The sequence below is a fragment of the Pezoporus occidentalis genome, unplaced genomic scaffold (assembly GCF_034315485.1).
Source record: "Pezoporus occidentalis ecotype Australia unplaced genomic scaffold, CSIRO_AGI_Poc_V1 ctg20, whole genome shotgun sequence".
Classification (NCBI taxonomy): Eukaryota; Metazoa; Chordata; class Aves; order Psittaciformes; family Psittacidae; genus Pezoporus; species Pezoporus occidentalis.
The window spans coordinates 382,336-404,618 of NW_026913856.1; the positions used below are offsets into that span (position 1 = coordinate 382,336).

General features: G+C 39.6%; 1 long non-coding RNA gene across 1 annotated transcript; it reads left to right on the forward strand.

The window, feature by feature from the left end:
* Positions 1–11,321: 11,321 nt before the first annotated feature.
* LOC134163388 (uncharacterized) lies at positions 11,322–14,157 on the forward strand. The gene is made up of 2 exons (XR_009964713.1): positions 11,322–12,199; positions 12,493–14,157. It is a non-coding gene; the product is annotated as an uncharacterized LOC134163388 (long non-coding RNA).
* Positions 14,158–22,283: the final 8,126 nt, after the last annotated feature.

Consider the following 22,283-nt stretch of genomic DNA (forward strand, 5'->3'; position numbering starts at 1 on the left):
TTTCTGAAAAGGCTCTACCAAGTACCTTTAAACAAGATTCAGTTTATGGGAGGTCAATTTTTCAGCTACATGTACATGAATCAGGCTTTTCAAATGACACAAACCAGCAAGAATTATCACTCTTTGGGGAAGAGTAAAAATTAAGGGAGTCTTATACACTTCCTATTGTGAAAGTAAGAGGCCAACTAGCTTACATGCCAGTCTTCCTATTCCCTTCCACTTTGGACAGCTGAAGAGTTTTGTTTATATTCTGTACCTGTTAATCACTTTCCCTTGTATCCACTAAAATTACACTGGTTTTGTCACTTGCTACTTTCAGCTTCCTTAATCAGATCTGAACATGCTATCTTATTAGTCCAAGGTAGGAAATACTTTGCATTAACTACTCAGAACAAAGCTAGTTTCTGTGCCAGAAACCAGCAACTACATATTCACAATATAAGAGGGAAGTGTACAGTGAGAACTCATCTTGAGTTGAGCAGCAGGAAGTCAAACACCTATTTCACCCCCCACCCTGAAGCAGTAAGCATCTTCCCAGTAGCTAACCCCAAAGTTGAACATAATCAACAGCTTTCTGTAAAACTGCTATCTATGCATTACAGCAGAAATGTTAGTTTTACTGCCTGATGGAAATTACTTTAAATAAATGCGGCCTATGCTTACAGTGGCACTGAAGACTAGTGGCATGAAACTCATATAGCAACCTAGTAAAAAAGGTCTGGATGATCCTCTTTGGAAACTGAAACACAGTCATTCAGCTGAGACTGCTTTTGCCCATTTAGACCTCTGATTTAGAATTTATAGAAAATAAATACCCACCTTGAGTGGCTGAGAGTTATTTTGTACTTCTGCAACACGGGAATTTCATATAAGGGATTTTGCCTTGGTTTGTAATGACAGGAGGGCAGTTTTCCTATAATTGAGCTTGATTTCACAGTTTTGAACTTGTAAAATAATTAAAACCAGCACCTGTACCTTTGTAGCCATTTTTAGTCACTCTTACCTAGAAATACAGTTGAAATACAGCAGCTGATAGGGCAGACAGGTAAGTGGAAGTGTACCCAAGGTCATGCAGTACAGCATGTTCTGTTTAGGCTTAGTACTAAACACTGCATAGAAATCAAACTGCAAACCAATAAAAAAACATGTAAAGTGAAAGTGACATAGTGACATTTTTCAGTTGTTTTTGGAACTGAAAAATACCATCTAGAAAAAGGAAAAAAAAAAAAAAAAAGAAGATTACTGAAATTAGGTAGAAATACTGTGGGAAAAAAAAATTTATAAACCTGTGGAAGCTTGAAGTACTGCTCTGCCCCAAAAGGTTTCCAGAAAAATAATGCAGTAGAGGAGGAGCTAAAATGAGTTACTAGCTAGAAACTTAAATTCATCTAGTGAGCTTATATGGGGTAGAAGGAACTAACACCTTGAATAAAAAAGTTCTGCAAAGCAGACACAAGCTTGAAAAGAAGAAACTTTAATGAAATATATATTTTAATTACTGAGAAAAGGACTAAGTTTAAATAGAGAGCATTCAGAGCAAGAACACTCCCTTCCCCACCTGGAAACCATCCAGCTTTCTTAGCCTTTGAAAAACAACCTATCATTTTTGTCTCTTTTAATGACTTGAAGACAGTTTTAACTTGTTTCTAGCACATATTTCTGCCAAGTAGGAGTTAAATGTTCAGAAGAATGCAGAAGATACTAGCATCTTTTCATGGCACAGGATTCTGAATATGCTACATGTCAGGCAATTAGTCCATCTGATTAGCTTCCTTCAAAAGTTTATTTTTAAATTTATTCCAGGAAAATTAGTATTTCCCAGCAAACCTATCACTAGGGTGCTTTGTCAACTCTTCCAATGCAGCTGGATAACCTAACAGATTTCAGAGATTCCTTCTTTCTTGCGATTATTCATTTCCTTAAAATGGTAAAATCTCCAAATGAACCAAGTCTCTCGCTGATATTTGGCAAATATTTTACATAGAGCCCTCTGGAGAACACCATTTTGTTTAGCTACAATCTGAGAGAAGTATCCTCAGGAGCTATTCAGATCCACTGTTCCTTGCAGACTTGCAAGGATTTCCTTCTTTGCAAGAAGCATCAGTGCAAGGGTATTAATGTGTTTATCTGTGAACATTAGCCTGTGTTATTAAATTCCACAGCTTGAATTGTTGCAATGAACAACAATCCCTAATTTGTCACAACAGATTAAAAAAAAAAAGAAACAAACCAAAACTGTGTGATAGATAAGAGGTTAGTAGCAGGTAAGAAGTTAGGTCTTTGTTTCCAAAACAAGATTCTTTCTACACATAATGTAAAGAACTGTTCCACAGGTCCTCAACTGAAGAATCTGATGAAATAGAGATGATATTATCCAACAATAGATATGCTCATGGGTCTAGATTTAGTTGAAGCACACTGATTAGACCTCAGAGCAGCCTTCCAGTATCGGAAGGGGGCCTATAAGGATGCTGGGGAGGGACTCTTCATTAGGGACTGTAGTGGTAGGACAAGGGGTAACTGGTTAAAACTTAAGCAGGGGAAGTTTAGATTGGGTATAAGGAGGAAATTCTTTCCTGTTAGGGTGGTGAGGCACTGGAATGGGTTGCCCATGGAGGTTGTGAATGCTCTATCCCTGGCAGTGTTCAAGGCCAGGTTGGACGAAGCCTTCAGTGAGATGGTTTAGTGTGAGGTGTCCCTGCCCATGGCAGGGGGGTTGGAACTAGATGATCTTAAGGTCCTTTCCAACCCTAACTATTCTATGATTCTATGATTCTATGATTAAGCCTATGACATTTGCTTTGGGCAGCCAGGTGTTGTTTATACAAATGTAACAGAAGTCACCTAAACTGCTTTACCAATGTGTCTCTAGGACATGAGCAATCTACTGAAGTCATTAAGATTAAGTTTCTATTTTTAGCAGTCCAGAAAGCATATTCTGCCAGAATTACCTTAATATTCAAGCAGCAAGCAGGCAGGGGAGGTGAAATTGCATTTGTTAAAATCTAAAGCCTGACAGTTCAAATGTCAGATGTTTATAGTGACATGCTGATGATTCTGACAGGTCCTCTCAATTTCCCATACATAATTTTTGCTTTCACGGTGGATATGTGTAATACTTATTCAGACCCAGAAATAACACAAGCTAAAAAGGGGCCAAATGAGACAAGTTTCCAGTCCAAAAGCAGTTTAAAAATGAGCAATGAATGATTAAATAAACGAACCAAAAATGAGAATAGAGCCACTAGTGTACAAGGAATGTAAACATGAAGTATATTTTTAAACGTTTTTTCCATCCCCAGAATGGTGCAACACCTTAAACAAGGCAAATGTTTGCTCTGGAACTGAAACAGAGGCTTGTAAGCACCATCTTGATCTTTTCAATTGATGTACAAATGCACCTATATTGACAAACTTCTGTTAGTCTAATCTGCTCAGTAAACCAGTAATGAACCATTAGTATCCAATTCATAGAGACAGGGATATATTGCTAGGTGTACACATGGATACACATTACCATTTTGCATGTACCTACAAAAATACACATATTCAAGTTCCCATTTCACAAAGATAAGACTAATTAGCCTAGTAACTACACTCAAGTGATAACAAAATACATTCTCTACTCCTCTGGTAAATGTATCTCCTCCTAGTTTAAACGAAAAGTCAGGCTATTGGATTGTCACCTATTTAGATCAATGATTGCTCTTTTTGTTCGTGCAGCTGAGAACCCAACAAGGCTTACAAGCTCAATTGAAGCATTTCCATATGAAAAGCATTTCCATATGAAACTAACATAAAAATGTTTCTACTACTTCTAATCCTATTACTTAGTGGGCAAAGTTCCTATAATAATGGTAAAACAAAGATTAAACCTGGGCAATATTCTTCTTGTTTGTATACAACAGAAGTAACATTCAAGCTTTGATATATAGTGTCATACGCAAGTAAAAGGCAACAATTTTAAGTGGAAATGCTATACATTTAAATAATTTTATTCTTGTAATCAGTTAGGGAAAGAAAATCAGAAAAATCTCCTTCTGAAGTACCTGTTTCAAGAGGCAATAATGTTCCCTTGGAAGCTTTCTCTTAATTTTCAGAAATGTACAGCTTTTTCCACCTCTAGAAACATCACTAATTCCATATTTCAGTCACTAAAATGCACAATCACCCTGAATATACATGTAGCCATACAGATTGCTAGTAAACACAGGAATAAGACTGCTGTCCAATCCATTTGTCCATTCTACATATATATGCACTCTAACATTTTTATTTAACCATAGCTTTCATTTTTATTTAACCTATAGCTTTCAAGGAAATAATGACATTTCCTGAGAATGTATTTTTTCTCTGAATTGTTTAGTAGTAATTTGTGTAGTTGTAATATCTCACCTTGCTTCCCTCCCAGGAAGCTTGTGGGGAAAAGAACAGCTGTATGAGGTCAAATAACACGTTCACTGGGCCAAGTGACCTGGGAAAATTACAATACGGCTGCATGTAGGAATATCCCTGAAGTATATTCTCCAGCACCAAGGAGTTTGCAAGATTTCATATATGTTGGACTCTATTATCTAAAGGATCTTTTCCAACCTCTATGATTTCTTTGACAAAAGTACCTGGGACTCCTACTCCACCCATCTAACAAAACTTCACGTCATTTGCATTACCTCATACATGCTGCAGGAAAACAGCATGCACCAAGGACCACTGCCACTGCTTAGCTGGAGTGTGGTAGCTGTTACTCTGCAGTTACTCATGTGGGCCATAACACTGCCAGAAGGGCTTCATATAATGAGAAAGAGAATAAGGACCTAAGTCTAAGGTTAGACGTGCACAAATGACTTGGGGTACTCAGTACTGAGGTTTTAGAAGGAGCATAACGGTTGAAAGTATAACTTACCCTGTAGAACCACCATATAACATCAAATCTTGCTCTTCTGTAAAATGAAAAAGCTTCTTTTAAGTCACATATATATAGACTGATTTTCTGAAGAACTGAAACTTATGCACCTATGCACTTAAGTATTTATGTATCTGTCAGTCTCAAAACAAAATTTTAATTTAGTGAAAAATTTCACATGATTTGCAGGGCTGTTACAGAAACATCATACTGTTCCTAAGTTAAATTTATGACGCCTGTGTCCAGTAGAATAAAAAACATATAACCTCTAGACACCAGGCTGTTCAATCACAATGGCTTCAGATCAGCTATGGTACCGTGTGCAACTCAGCCAGCTGGCCAAAGAGACATGTGGAAAACATGGGACAATATAGCGTACTGCAGTAAAAACCTAATGAAGAGTAGCAGAAAACCATAGGAAATATGAGAAAGATCTGAGAAATTGCAGTGAAGGTTACAGGAATGTAGGAGAGCTGAAGATATAGTGAGATGAGGAGGCTTTGCGTTATAAACACATTAATTTATAAAACTAATGTCATCTGGGTCTCCCCAGCTGGAATTCAGCACATGCCCTACAGTTTCCATAAAAATAGATAGCAGAAAAGTAGAGAAAGTAGGGAAAATGACTGACATCCTTTTTTATACGTAGAAGAACCCTGTGGAGGACAGATTTATGAGGAACTATAAAAAAGGAGGTCTGTAAGTCATTATTTTCAGCTACACATAGTCCCTCATCTATATTTATCTCCCATGTAGATTTTCTGGTGTCTAATAAGCACAGACACCACCTTTCTAAGTGAACATTCAGCTCTTCCTATGCCATTTCCCTGCTGTATAGCATGGATTCACATCAAGTTTCAGCCTTGTATAGTTCACTTAAAGTCCATTAACCACAGGAAAGAAACAATTAGACAACCAAGTTACATTACTGTCCTCCAGTGAGTAGCACTACTTGTTTCTGTTAAAGACGTTTTTAGATGTCCTGTATTATTTCTCACTCAGTTGAATACTGCCTTTCAAGTACAAGGTACCTTTTATTACCATCTTCCCCACCATTTGTGCCTGGGATGGAGAACAATTTGCACAAAGAGAATTCACTATTGATTGCAAAGAAAAAAACTACATTTATGATGTGCAACCTAAAGCTTATTTTAGACTTCAATAAAATTGCATTGTCACTGAAATAACAAGTCTTCCAAACAGTTCCCTTTTGTTGTGTAGTGGAACCATTCACAGACAAGCAGTGATCAAGATCAGCAACAAAAGTGTAAGTCTGCTTCAGAGAAAGGATCTTTTCCACCTGGGCTTGAACTTCCTCTTTTTCCTGAGTCCTGGCAGTCTCTCTGACAGTCAGACATCACACTTTTTGACTGCTTCCACCACTTACTTGCCTTACTAGGCAGAGCCAACTGTTTCAAGCATCCAGATTGGGTCCACATACCCTAATTGGGTTCCTCATGCTATTTACTTGCAAATGCTGCCAACCTAAACAGTTCCTGCTCTCAAATGCATCCACATTGCTCCTTCCACTATGCCAGCACCACTGATGTGCCAAATGTGTCATGAAGAAGATCAGGGAACCAATCCATCTTAAAATAACATTAAAAATAAACATTTGTTTTAGGTGGTCACAGTTTATTCCAAAGGAGTCCTTCACTGGTGCCCACATAAAAGTGATGACAATTAACAGGTTTGAAAGATGAAACATTTCTCTACATTAAGTATGACAAGCATGAAAAGGAAAAGAGTAAAGTGAAGCAGCAAAGACAGTAAGATACTTTAAACTTTGAGGCAGGCAAATGCGTTTTAGAATTAGAATGGTTAGGGTTGGAAAGGACCTTAAGATCATCCAGTTCCAAACCGCCTGCCATGGGCAGGGACTCCTCACACTAAACCGTATCACCCAAGACCCCCATCCAAACTGGCTTTGAACACTGCCAGGGATGGAGCATTCGCAACTTCCCTGGGCAACCCATTCCAGTGCCTCACCACCCTAACAGGAAAGAATTTCCTCCTTATATCCAATCTAAACTTCCCCTGTTTAAGTTTGAATCCATTGACCCCTTAAACATCCCTGGCAGTCATCAAGGCCAGGTTGGACAGAGCCTTGAGAAACATGGTTTAGTGTGAGGAGTCCCTGACCATGGCAGGGGGCTGGAACTTGATGATCTTAAGGTCCTTTCCAACTCTAACGATTCTATGGTTCTAGGAGAGTTGAATGCAAAAATGCACCAATGCTACAGGAACCAAAAGCTGAATTCACTTATGCTTTCAAATTTAGAAATATAGAAATAAATAAAATCTCAAAGATCAAGGAAAAGCCCGGAAGTTAGAAACTGAAGTATATCTCTAAAACTGGGTGATTGGCCAGCTCGAGCAGACTCTTTTTTTTCACAGTAAGAAGAGCAACCCTACAGATAGCTATAATTAGCAAACCCCAATTAGGAAAGCCTGCCCTTCTTCCTTCTCTTCATCCTGTCCTTTGGCCAAGTACACGTAGAGCTTCTTTTAAAAAAGAAAGCTAAATTGGGAAGGCATTGAAAAGGTAACTGTAAGATTAACTTTGCTGCTCGCCACGGCTCCCTGTCACTCACAGAAAGGGCACCAGAGCTGTAGCAAAACAGTCGAGATGACAACCGACGGTTAGGCTAGTTCAAACCTTGCCGTTTTGGTTGCCTCCGTATGCTGAAACCTTTTCGCAAAGGCAGCATTACTGTGTCACAGAAACATTCTGACACGCAAATAGTCTCCTTGAGAGGAAAAAACTATAAATAATGGCAGAAAACAGCCTTTGGCTAGGTGGGGTTTTAACATTTGGGTATCAAAGTTACGCACCAACCTGCTGCCTTGTTGGCATACCCGGCACTGCGGAGGGCCCGGCGCCGCTGGGGGGGGCCGCCAGCTGCCTCAGGCCGGGCGCAGTGCGTCAGGCAGCGCCCTCCGCAGCCCGCGGAGTCAGCTGCCGCCGAGCAGCGCCGTGGCTCCGGGGTAGCCGCCGAGGCGGTCTCTGCCTCCCCAGGGTCAGGGGCTGGCTGGAAGAACAGCCTCACCAGGCAGCTCCATAGAGAGGAGGAAGGTCCGAGGCCACGGCAGAAAGTCGGAGGTGAAGGTGCAGATGAACAAGACCGCAGCAGACACAGCCAATGACTGGGCTAGAGACCACCACTAGCACCTCACAGCTTAGCGGGAGGTGACAGCGCATATGTGAGGTTAAATGGAGTGCCAGGGTGAGGCTGGAGCCCTCAGGTTGGTCACCCCCATTCGTGCCTCAGGATGCTGACAGCTGTCTGTCAAGTAGTGCTCACAAGCTCTGCTACCCCATGGTAGGGTGCTGAGGGGGAGATGGCTGCCTGGCCTGGAGGGAGGGGTCACACAGGCTGTGCTAACACCTGCCTCGTGTCGGGGCACCGGCAGGGAAAATGGCCACCTCACCTCGCAGAGTGGTGGTGGGCCTTGGTGCTGGGCTGCCCTGGTTAGCCTGCACAGCCACAGGCAGGGCACAGAGCAGGGAAAAGACAGCTGTCTTCCTCCATGCTGGCAGCACTTGGGTTGTTGTCTGTGGTTTTTGTCTGTGGCCCAGTACATCCTTCAGCCCCTCTTCCTCCAGGGCACAGGGACGAGGAAGGCAGCCCATGCCCAGGCAGTGGTGGCCATCCCTCGGTCCAGATCCACTGCACATGGCCATCCCCTCAGCAGTCTTGAGCCTGGGAGGACTGCCAGCACCAGAGTGGCTGAACTGAATATTCAGGTATTAAGGCTTTATGAGGCATTCATGGGATTTCTGGTGAGCAGCTTCAAAGAAGCCTGAAGGAAACACTAAGAATAAAACAGAAAAGAGTCAAAACCAAACAATCAGACATCAAATTACAGGTTAGTGGATTCCCAGTATAAAATCAGATTTGCCCTATTGATTTTCTTATCAATGCAGTTTGTTTTCTATTCACAATAGGATTAACAGGAAAGAAACAGTTACTGGTTAAACATGAAGGTTCAAAACTGGGTAAATTTTTAACTGTAATCAGCAAAAGCCCCAATTCACCCACTGCATTTTATAAATAGCAGTTTAAATTTGTTATTTGGGATTTGTTATTCAAATGGGAAAGGAAAGAAAGAATTTGAAAATCAAAGTAAATGGGCAGATGAGAAATTTTAAAATAGTATGTTGGAAATGTATGAGCCTTGATTAAAAAAAAAAAAAAAGCCATCCCCTCAAAATGCATCACAAACTAAATAGATGAAAGTATGTGTGATAGCAACAGATAATTTAACCTGCTCTTAACTTTCCCAAACCAAGGCCAAGAGGTTACTTTGCGTCTCTTAGTCATTAGGGTGAAGAGATACTGTTTTGTCAGCCCCTTTGCAAAAATAAAAACTATTAATTTTGGTTCAGATTTCAGGACAAAGATAGGGATGATAACAAGCAAGGGCTCTCATCAGGCTCTACTAGTACAGGGTGTGACAGAAGCCAGTTAAGCCACCCACAATTTGTGCTTCAGCTTTTCTGCCTGTTGGCTCTGAATTCCCCCCATGTAGGTGGGAGTTCCCTCTCTGAGTCACAGGGTAGCCTGGCAGCCTTTCCGATTCCATCCCACCCACAGATCCTCTCAAAGGGAGCACTCCCTCAGCAGCTTCCTTTACCAAGCATGCTTACTACAGTTTTTCTGTCAACAGGCTGTGTCTTCGTGGGTGTAAGGCCTCGCAGAGGAAATGCTCTACCGTGTGTTTGCTTGCATTTGTTCAGGAGTCCTTGCATGGCCCTCATGGACTGTGCCGTCTTAGATACTGTGGCTATGGTTAAACTTCCCATACAGTGTAGGAAAGGAGTACACATTAAAAAATCCTAGATTATTAACTTCAAAAGGTGATTCCTAATATCCACCCACAAGAGCTTCTTGGCTCTCTCTGGGAATGTGTGTCAGTAGAAAGTAGCATTTTGTACTTTATGCTTCCCTATGCAGCACACCATGTGGCTTTGTTTTAAACCACATCACTTCGTCCCCAGGAGCTGACGGAATTAACAGAATGCCATTGCCAGCTTAGCAGAGATGACAGGAACTAAGGAGCTGCAGGACTGTGACAGAGGCAGCTGGGTGAAGTACACAGGCTGTGCTGTCCTTACTCAGCAGTGATACAGGAGCTCTTAATCTCTAGAGTCCCCCTTACAACACCTTTAGCCAACAGTCAATGTTTTCTGTGTAAAAAATTATCAGTCAAATGTTTCGATGCTCCAGGCCTTTGGTCAAGATGTTTCTAACTGGTATTCCAGAAATAGCGCTAGTTTTTATTTACTGTGTAGCAGTCCACATTAATTTACCAAGTGTCATTACATAACAGCAATTAATTACATTATTTCTTCATTACTAGCTGTGAGCAGAGGCTGTTTCCACAATGTGCTGAAATGTATTTCTGAAGCTCTTCTCAGTAGCTCTGAAGGGAAGATAAATGAGGACAAACAGAGTGCCCAGATTAACAGCAAATGATAAATCCAGGCCCCTTCATTGAAGCCAAATTAAATATTCTGTTGTAGGCCTTGACCTAATTCCAGCTACTTGTTATTTTTCTTGTAGTCTTTCATTAAACAGATTTTTTTTTTTAAAATATCTGAGTGTGCCATGCAAATAGGCTACATACTTCCGTTAGACATATGCACCTTCAGAAATTATTCTTGTAAGCTATGGGTAATTTCAGATAGCTTCAAAAGTTGCCCCTAAGTTTGCTGGAACCAGAATTCTTTACCTAAAAAGAAAAACTCATGTTGCTAAGAATGGTGTTTTATCTACCATGTGTTTAATACTTAAAGCTGTATCTGTTTGCAAACAACTCCAAATGTTACTCTCAGGACAGGATACTTAGTTTTAATCTTAAAAAAAAAACCAAACCCTCCTTTGCTTTTAATTTTTTTCATTACTACATTTAAGTATACTCATGCGTCCAGAAGAAGTGTGTAAGCTTGTCTGTTGTATACTATGCTAATACACATCCTACCTGTATAGCAGGCTGAAGGAGGTGATCCTGCCTTGTGAGACCCTACCTGGAGTACTGTGTGCAGTTCTGGTGTCCTTTATATAAGAAAGACATGGAGCTGTCAGAGCAAGTCCAGAGGAGACCACGAGGACGATCAGGGGGCTGGAGCACCTCCTGTATGAAGATAGGCTGAGAAAATTGGGGCTGTTCAGCCTGGAGAAGAGAAGGCTGCGTGGAGACCTCAGAGCAGCCTTTTGGTATCTGAAGGGGGCCTACAGGGATACTGGGGAGGGACTAGTGGTAGGACAAGAAGTAATGGGTTCATAATGGAACAGAAGTTCAGGATAGCTATAAGGAAGAAGTTCTTTACTGTGAGAGTGGTGCGGCACTGGAACAGGTTGCCCAAAGAAGTGGTAAATGCTCCAACGCTGCAGGTTCAAGGCCAGGCTGGACAGAGCCTTGGCTGACATGGTATAGTTGAGAGTCCCTGCCTGTGGCGGAGAGGTTAGTACTATATGATCTTAAGGTCCTTTCCAATCCAAACCATTCTATGATTCTATATACTGTACTATACTGATTCATCGGAATTGTACTACCTTTCAAGCACTTGTAAATAACAGCCAATGCTGTATTGAATTAGAAGTATTTAATTAGTTTAATCTTGTCTGGTTTTGCAGCCTTAAAACCTCTTGAATTTCTTTTTTTCAGAGCTCTTTTAAATCTTTCTACATCTTCCCTGTAAAAACTAATCTCACTGTCCCTAGGATTCAGCCTCCTGTATTAGAAAAGTCTCCTATCACTTAGCTTCAAAAGCAACCCTAAACTGCACTGACCTATTTTACCACTGTATCATTGTCAGAGAGGAGATTTGCCAGATGTCTTAGATGTTTCATTATTCCCTCAAGGAACCTGACCTGTCCCATAATAAAACTGAGGTTGCACAGGAAGGATCAAATTGAGTTTTCAGGGGCAATGTATTTACTGGGCAAATTCAAACAGAGCTGGAAATTAACTTGTATTCATACAAGTTAATTAACTTGTATTCATACTGGTGGTGCAGCTGGGGTCAGAATGTGGATAAAGGTCTGTCTGCTCTCAAACTAAAAGTTTTGCCAGCTGGTTACTAAACTATATGCTAAACTGGTCCCCTGTATATTAAGCTCCTATGCTCTTAAATTCCTTTTGGCTCAGGTAGGCTCCAGGTACGTATTTGTGCATGGAGATGTTCATGACATCTCTAGTGCATTTGCTGAGCAAAACCTTGTTATTTAAACACAGTGTCAGTTCTGCTCCTCCAGAGGCAAAATTCCAACCATGAGAGAACATAATCATGTAAGTAAATAGGTCGACACATATACTTGTTAAGTCACTTAACAATACAGTTCTAAAAAAACGCAAAATACTTGCACTATCACTGTTGTTTTGGGGGTTTTTTGTTTATTTGGGTTTAAGTTAGGGTCTTCCAGGACCCTCCTTTTTTTCCCTCAGCCCTGATTATTTTCTCTTACATATCACAGTTTATTTCTCTTGTGTAGCCCATAACTTTTGTCCTTGGCTGGTCCCCCAGATGACTTTATTATGTTCAGAAGGAATTTCTTTCTCTTTTTTGGCCCTGACCATCACAGCCCTGTGCCCCTTGCAAGCCACCACTGCAACCTGATCACTCCTGTTGCTCTGCTTTGCTGTGCTTGCTGACTCTACACGTAAAGCTAGGATACAAAGACGTTTCAGGTTAGCAAAACATAACTGCTCTGTTGTCATTCCTCAGTTCAACTTCAAAAAAAGAATGATGTGTACAGAAAGAGGAGAAAGTGCATTTTTCATCCCTCCTACCATCTGTAAGCTTCTAAGGGTATGCAACTTTTTTTGCTGATCTGAGTTAATAAGAGCAGATACACAGATAAGGTAAGTGACAGGACAGGCTTGAAGGCAGAATAACGTGATCTTTCTCCAAAATGCCATCTCTAGTGAAGCTTTTAGCATAGGGCCTGACAACAAAGGGAAGCTTACCCTGATTATTCTTCTGTCATACAAGCTATTAATCTGACACAAAATATAATTTACCTATCTAATCTAAATAAAGATCAGTTCATAGATAAAAGCACATATTTAGGCATGCTAGCAGTAAACAATTTACAAGGTGTTAACTAGATTTCCAGGACTGGAAATAAATGTACTCAGATTGGAGTTAGTAAATCCAGAGCCCAAATGGAACAAACAGAAACTGTTATCTCTTAACTATTCCTTATGGAAAACTTGGGTGTATCTTAAATTGGCATGTCAGTGCTGAAAAGAAGAATCCATTGACTTGTGACAGCAATGAATGCATAGTCCATAGTCATAAGGTCTGGAAAATCTGTCCACTGCTTGAGGGGAAAGGAGACAGTGAAATCACATACACTGTGAAGATCCATACAAATTAGATAAGCAAATTCTTATTTTTAGCATTTGCCCAACAGCAAAGACAAAGGAAGAGCACATAAACAACTCAGAAGGGAACCAGTAACCTCAGCTATTCCCCGTACACTGAAACAGTCAAGTTCCAGATGCAGGGTATTCTCCTATAACTGAAGAACATGTAACTCATATAACTGAAGAAAAATTGTAATAGGTAATCAAATAGGGAAGACAAAGCACATATTTCTTGCCACTCCAGGAGTGATCTAGCAAAATGCCAAGTATCTTTTGCTCAAACTGAGGGATAGAGCAAATCAAAGACTTCATTTGCCTGGATTTTGCCTGGATTTATGAGAGTATTTTAGTATTTTAGTATTTTAGTGTCAGAGTATTTGAGGCACTTAACTCTCAGTGAAGTCAGATGGGTTTTAGGAAGATGAATTTCTGAGGATCCAGGCCTTTGGTACCTAAAATAAGACTTAGGCTTAATTTGAAAGCCAGCTCCAAAACAGTGATTTTGAATTTTTTTAACCATCTGGAGATGCCTGACATTTTTAGTTATAATTTTCCTTGCTTTTCTGATAGAGTCATAAAGATAGAAGAACTCTGTAGCATAGAGAATATGGAAATCAGTCTTCAGCTCTTTAACTCTGACATATTTTAAGCAAAAAGGATGAATAACACTCATTTCCTGAGCAACTGCCTTTACCAGAAAAGGAGATACCACCAATACATTTCCTCTGAAGGAACCTCTCAAGATAAAAAAGGAAGGCCTACTCTGCTCTGTGAGTGAATGGGCAAAAGTGGCATCATTTGGAAGAGAAATCAAAGCCGTAGAATCTGAATGGACAGAGAGCCTCCTGAGTATAGAGAATAAAATTTCTTGCAACTCAGAGTGTAAGATGCAGCTTGTATCCACTACTTCCCTAGAAATCAGCACACAGCTTTCTGTCAGCATGCAGGTCTTCAGATCTCTTCTGCTTGCTCTTCCAAATTCTCCTATAGCACTGGATTTTGAAGTCAACTCCTGAAAACAACCACTTAAACTTCAGGAATAGATTTGTTACACAAATCCTTCAAGGCCAGTCACAATTCCACACAGGTTGAAGCTCTCATGGGATATCTGATAAAGGGCTATCATTTGATAACTTGGTCATCTATTCCCATAAGACTTCATAATGAGCTGGGTAAGACTCAATAGAAATAAGCAGTGTCTCAGGCTGTGTTATAATGCACCATTTCTGTTGTACTGGTTTGCAGTTATAAGGGGGGTTGTCTAAGCAAAGCTAGAGCTTTTTTGATCACTCATGTACTAATTCCATAATGCTACATACATGTAAAAATCAAGGGACATAGATCTAAATGAGTCATTCCCTGCCCCAGATAGAATATAATTGCAGTTTCTATTCTGCAATATATAGGAGAATATAGTATAAATCTCCTAGGATATATTCTCGTAGGAGCTTATCTTTTTTAAAATAGCTAAAAAATTATCCAGATTTGCTCACACTATAAACAGAAGTAAATTGTAATTCTCTCCACTGGTTCAATTTTGTCTCTAAGTGAGGACAGCAATTAAAGATGCTATTCGCCTAGTGATGGGTATGTTTCCATCCTCCACGTGACTCCTACTTGAGCATCTGTGTTCTTGTGAGCAATCCTGTGATTAAATTCATGATCTCTGTAAAGATAATGTCCTAATTTCTGATTGCTTATTTTCTCTGAAAAATTGTTTGTCTGTAACCTGAGGTCTACACAATTAAGTATCTGTAGCTTAATATACAGCCGCTTTTTCAAAATTATATTAATTTTTCATCTTGAATGAGCTTTGTTAGGATGGGCCAAAGAGATTTTCAAAACATTATTGCTTCAGCTCTGTAGGACAAAAGGAAATGCTTCTTATATCTGCATTGTAAGAAATCTGGACGACAGCAATAGAAACATTTTCCAGAACAGAATCTTCCGGAATAGGAGATGGTTTTTGTATCAGTGTTTGGCAGTATAACCACACGCTGTTTTTAAAAGAAAAATAAAAATCTAAGGGAAGGCTTAGTACTTTTCAAGTACTTTTCTTGGAAGAGATCAACAAATGGCAGTTCTGGAGAAGACTGAAGTGTTTATTATCTTTTTTTCATCACCCTTTTAAAAAAGATCAGTGACAATAGCATGAGCCTAACATAATTAGTACCAGCAAGGGATAGATAAGATCTTGACCTAGAAGAAATAAAATACAGATTAGGGAGTTTTCATATTAACTGGGCTGGGTGAACTTTGTCACCCTAGGATATTTGAAAAAAGTAACTGAAGCAGTTCTGCAGCTCATAATAGCTCTTTTTTAAAAAAATGGTACACAAAGGTACAAAATGAAAAAGGAAAAAGAAATGTAGTGCCTATTCTAAGAAAAAGTGAAGCAGGTAGCATCTGGGAAATTACGAAGCACAGCTCTTAATTAAAATTCCTGGAAAAATACTGAAGTATTTTCCAAAACATTATGTAAGAGCACATTGGAAACCCCAAAGATTCACAGACATATTTATTGAGAACAAATTCTGTCAAGTCAATCAAATTCCATTCTGTTGAAGGTAACTGGCCCTCTGAAGAAGCAGTAGGAGTCAAATATCTCACGTCCAGTAAAGCCTTGGCTGTTGTCTCATATGTAACATACACAGAAGGAAGTGTCCTCTGGATGAAACTGCTGTAGGAAGGGTGCAGGGCTCCTTGGAAACTATATTGAGATTGCAATCATCAATGATTGCTCATGAAAACTGAAGGACTTGCCTTGCTAGATTCTGCAGTAGTCTGTCCTGCGCAAGTGCTGCTCACTGTTCTCAGCAGTGTCTTGGAAGACAGAATAGAGACTGTGCTTATTAAATTTGCAGATGCTAGCAAGCTGGGAGAGACTGAAAATGCGTAGTACAAATTTGGAAAGCCGTCTGAAAAGACATACAGGTCGATGGGGTAAGTGCTATAATGTTCTAAACAGAAATAGCCAACTGCAGAAATAAAAGATGGGGAATAAATGATAAGGAAACATGAATGCTGAACCTGGGAGTCTAAGTGACTCAGAAGTTGGACATGAGTCAACCCTGTTAATGCAGTCACAAAAAATGGAAGATAAGACACTGAGAGGTTTAAATGAAAATGTAGTCTAAAAGACATACATAAAGCATCCTTTTATTCTGCAGTGGTGCAACTTTGGCTGGAATACATTTGGGGCCTCAGTTTTGAGGCCATTCTTCAAAAATGCTGTTGCTGAGATTAAGAAAATTCAGAGGGCCACATGAGGCTTCTTTTAGTTTCTATGCAAGAATGAACAAAATGGGCTTGCATTGAAAACTGGAAAAGCAGTGAAATCCTGCCCAGGATGGACAGGATAAGAACCAAAAAAAAGTTCAGGTTAGATATTAGAAAAGCTTCCCAATGATAATAGTGAAACTCAAGAAGAGTAGATCTGCACGCTACTGCAGGGCCAGGCATGCCAGACAGGCTACCAGCCTTGTTAAGCTGCTGGGCATACTTGAATAAGTCATGCCCCTGTGTAATTCAGAGGGTGCCTGACAGTCATGCCATGCTTGTGGGCTGATCATTGGCATGGTCAATGAGTTTGGTCTAGATGGTGTTGTTGGACCACCCTAGAAAGAATAGCATTGATCTGCCATGGCCGCTGAGTGCGTTCTCTGTGCTTTCACAAGAAACATTGAAAGCTATTTCTTACCTCCCTCCAGACAATTTTAGCATCTCATTTCAGTGCAGTTTAAACTACGAAGTTTCACCCATCTACCATTCTTAACACTTAATGTTCTGTTAAAGACAAAATCTCTTCCTAATGGCTTTATTTAAAATGTGTTATCTTTCATTACAATCTTTATCTTATTTCAGGATAATGGAGAAGAATTATCCAATATATTGATTGTAAAAACATAAATTACCCTTCATAACGGAACAAAGTGGACATAAAGCCAATGGAGCTGCTTGTAAAGATATTTGGATGTTAATATGTTGTGAATTTAAACAGACACAAAGAACAAGTCGCATAAATGTTTTAAAGCAATAACCCCTTGTTATTTAGGCGAGAAAGGAAACACTGCAACATTTCTGTTTATGTTGTGAGTTTACTTGAAACATACTCTCCTTGAACTAATAATCTCATAAATGGATCAAGCCTCAAGTGGCAGAGCTTTTCCCTGAAGTCAAAGCTGACAATTTCCCCTTATATTATGCAAAACAGATAAAAGCAGTGTTGCAGCTGCACAGAATATTCCTTGAAAACTTTACTTCTTAATAATACCAGGAAAAAAAAAAAAGTTGAAAAGGTTCATGCTAGTACAATATCCCTCAAAAAGCTCTCTCTGTGTTAGATACCTTCTTGAATTTAACCTAAAATTATGTCTTTTGCTCTTTCTTATCAGGAATGTGCAATAAAGACAGTGACATGTCTGTAAATGCACCATATAGCAACTTAATAATTCTTTCATTTCCAATATGAAATTGTTCTATACATCAAGAAACACTGATTTAACAAAGTAAACTCTTTCTGGTTTTATTTTTCAAAGCAATCTTTCAGAAAACCAGAACTCTGTTAATTATAAAATAGTCTATTTATGTGCTTACTATATGTTTATCATCAAGGGGTTCAGACTTAAACAGAGGAAGTTTAGGTTAGATATAAGGAAGAAGTTCTTTATTGTGAGGGTGGTGCACTGGAACATGTTGCCCAAAGAAGTGGTAAATGCTCCATCCCTGGCAGGTTGGACAGAGCCTTGGGTGAAATGATCTAGTGTGAGGAGTCCCTGGCCAGGGCAGGGTGGATCTAGATGATCTTAAGGTCCGTTCCAACACAAACTTTTCTATGATTCTATGACCATATCTGATAACCTCATAAATTGCCTATTAATCTAGATTTTCTCACTAAATACTCTGTGGAGAATTTCAATTACATTGAAAGCAATGAGGTGTCTGAGGCTGCATTTAGTGTCTGTTGTCCTGGGTTCAGCTGTAACGGTTATTTTTCTCCTTCCTAGTAGCTGGTGCAATGCTGTGTTTTCAACTTCAGTCTGAGAACAACACTGATAACACACTGATGGTTTTAGTTGTTGCTAAGCGATGCGTACCCCAATCAAGGACTTTTCAGTCTCTCATGCTGTGCCAGGGAGGAGGGGACAAGATGCCGGGAGAAAGCAGAGACAGGACACCTGACCCAGAGTAGCCAATGGGGTATTCCATGCCACAGCACGTCATGCTCAGTACAGAAACTGGGGGGAGTCACACAGGCCCAGCTCACTGCTCTGGGTATTGGTTGGCAGGTGGTGAACAGTTGTATTGTGCATCACTTCTGCTTATTGATTTCCTTTTCCCCTTATAGTTTTATATTTTCTTCCCTTGTTATTTCCTGTCTCATTATTATTATTGGTGGCAGCAGCAGTGGTTTGTGTTATACCTTAGTTTCCAGACTGTTCTGATCTCAACCCCTGCGAGTTACATTCTTCCCATTCTCCTCCCCACCCCTCCAGGAGCAAGGGGAAAGAAGGGAAGGGAAGTGAGTGAGCAGCTGCATGGTTCTGAGTTACCGGCTGGCTCAAGCCACAGCACCTGTGTGTACAGTGATATCACCAGGGATTCCCTCCCTAAGTATTCCAAATGTATATCAGCCCATAGAAGATATATTTTTCAGGAAGCTGAAAGAAATAAGGAAAAGTTCAGGAAGTGACTCCCACTTCACTGAAATGCATGTTGCTCATTTCAGGAGAATTTACTGAAAGTGCATCTAAGTCTGTTTTAAAGCTACTCAAATAGAGTAACCAAGCTTTCAGTGGGGTTTGTTACAGTGTTTAACACTGAAATATTAATGTTTCCAAGTAATAACGCAATCTGTAAATTATGGGCAATTGATTCACTCAATCTGAAAACCTTTTTCTGTGTGCATTCAGCAGCTCTGTGACTTTCACCTTGTCTGAAAGTCACATGCATGCACAAGTAAGTGATTGCTCCCCTACTACTCACATTTTGCCTTACCTAGTTCATAGCTGCCTTCTGCTACATGATAGTAGACAGGCACATTACAAATATCACTGATAATTTAATGTACCTGGCCATTTTTCATACACTCCCTCCAAATTATGAGAGTAGAACATATCATATGAAAGTCGAGTAAGAGTTGATGAGAAAAAACAATGTACAAATCATAGAATCATAGAATGGTTTGGGTTGGAAAGGACCTTAAGATCATCAAGTTCCAATCCCCTGCCATGGTCAGAGACACCTCACACTAAACCATTGTCACCCAAGGCTCTGTCCAACCTGGCCTTGAACACTGCCAGGGATGGAGCATTCACAACTTCTTTGGGCAACCCATCCCAGTGCCTCACCACCCTCACAGTAAAGAACTTCTTCCTTATATCTAACCTAAACTTCCCCTGTTTAAGTTTGAACCCATTACCTCTTGTCCTATCAAGACTGTTAAAACACACAGGATTTTGGTTTTGACTTCTCATGTGCATTAGAGATTTCTGTTAAACCCAAATTCTTGCGAAAAATAAAAAAAAAAAAAGGGTAGTTTATGATCTGCTCATGGGTCTAAGCAGAGACAACTGGAGGAAATACTGGGTTACTAATCAAGGATCTGGCTTTTCTTTCTTTATACTAGCCAAGCAGTAATTCCAAATAAAACAATAGCTTCCTAGCAATGATTGCTCATGGACTAAAGTAAGAAATTCACTTCGGCTTGGGCCCTGTTACCAATACAACCTGAGTGAACTACTATGTGTACAGCCAGAACTGATAAAGAGCACACCATTGCTAAAGACTGTCAGCAAAATACAAAAATACTCAGTGTACAATGAATGTGATGAGATCTTCCAAAGCTGGGTACAATAACATTAAAAAGAGAGACTTAGTTTCAGTAATCCTGATTAACCCTTATCTCTTTTAGCACTGATGAATTTTTAGTGTCCATTTCTGCTTCATGTGGGAAATCTCTCTTGTGGTTACAGCAACCAACTGACCACATTTAATATTATACACAGGATAAAATGGAAAAGTGTATGTTCTACTTAGATAACAGCCTGTTGTCAGCCATATGCTATTTTGGGAATCACACTTCCAATATTCCAAGTCAAGTCAAGATATTGGCTTCTTTCAAGACTACAGCTTTATATGAGTTAAAAGGACTTCAGTTTTTCTACCAAGGTCTTAAAAAACTGTTACTGTAAAGGTACTTGAATCAAGATTATAGTCGTTTAGTAGGTTAATTATTTTTTAGTGAAGAATATTATGTGTGCCTTTTTATAATGTTTGGATATAGTTCAGCAAGGTACTTAAACAATTGTTTACTGCTTGTTTTACTTCGGGATATATGTATGTGCCTTGCTGAAGTAAAACCTAAATTACTAAGGATGAACTTTGGGGTCAAAGTTTCAAAAGCAGTTTTTCATTTTATTGTTTGACCATATTAATTTATTGCTAAAACTCAAAGCACAACACTAGGGAAGAATTCCAGCATCTTTCCAGGTCTCCAAACTTCATAAGACTCTGCTGATCAAAGACAAGTTCTTGTGTGAGCGCTGGAAATAATGAGAGGCCTGCTTTCTATCAATTTGTGTTCTTCATCTCCACAAATACTTACAAATACACATCAGTGTATTAACAGTTTCTCTCCCTGCATGTCTGAAACATCCTCAGACAGCACTTGCCTGTAGATTGGTTAGCTGGCCTCTGCTACACAGAGTGTGTGCACCTCTGCTTCCCTCAGTGATGGGCACTAGCGCAGATTTTCTCTTCTATACAGACTTCAGTTTTATTGAAACTTAATAATGAATTAGACTTTTTTTGGTTGGTTGGTTTTGGTTGTTTTGTTTTGTTTTGTTTTGTCAAATTTGGCTAAAATTATCCCAGGGGTTTTAAAACATTGTCAGGGACATAAGACTGTGTAATTGCTAATAAGATGATGGTGTACATCTCATTTTCATAAGAAGGTAAGATATAAAGAAAATTATTGTCAGCATTAAAGAAATGTGCTTTTAGGAGAAAGTTGTTTCCCAGAATAAATCTGGCACTGCTTTTCAGAAGTTAGTGATATTTATACCAATGACTTGTAAGCATAAATCTTCTGTACCATCAGAATATAAGAATCTGCTTTAGCATGGAGTTCTAAACAAACATAAAACAGAAGTAACTTCAGAGTGTCTGTGAAGACAAGGAAAAAGCAGGGATGTGGGCAGAGAGCACAGGAAACAGGCTAAGGGAGTAGTTCTCACCATTTTATGTATTTATTTACTTACTTACTTACTGGGTGTTTGATTATGGGAACTACATTCTGAATGGACAAAACCTGCTGTGATTAGAACTTCTCTGTGCTCAGTGGAGTTCAAGCACTTCATCTGATTCCTCCTCTCAGAAGGCAAATCTGGGAGAGCATCAGTAGCCTCATTTCTTTCCTTGGCTGAGAATATCCAGTGATTTAAGTCACTGTCCTCAAAGACAGCATTTTTACCACCTTGCCTAACAGATTCCAGAGACAGTGACCTTCTGAGTGTAAGATGTTTCTGCTGTCTGTAGATTTTCCAGAGGCACCAGCTAAAGACAGATGGAAGGGAAAAGTTCAGTGTGTACCGTGGGAAGGCCTGGTGAAGATTTTCTGGATCCAGCTCATGTTCTTTTTTTCTTTTCTACCTTTCCTTGGTAAAAGGTGAGAAAACAGATTAAAAGTCCCCAGAAAATGTTTGGTTAGATATAAAAAATGAATAGTACCTGACACTATCAAGTCTCAAACAAGCGCCTGTTGTCTGCTATTTTTACTGGACTCCTCAAAAATGTCTCCTACAATTAGCATTTGTGTCCTACCTGGTATCTTACTTTCATAACTTCAAACAGACTTTGTTCTTATCTCTTCTTAAACGGTTTTATGACTTACTTTTTCTAATCCCCTGAATGACCCAAGCTGCACATTAATATCATATTCCTTCTCTTCAGCCTCACAGGAAGTCATTTTTCATTACGTGATTCAATGCAATACACAGTATGC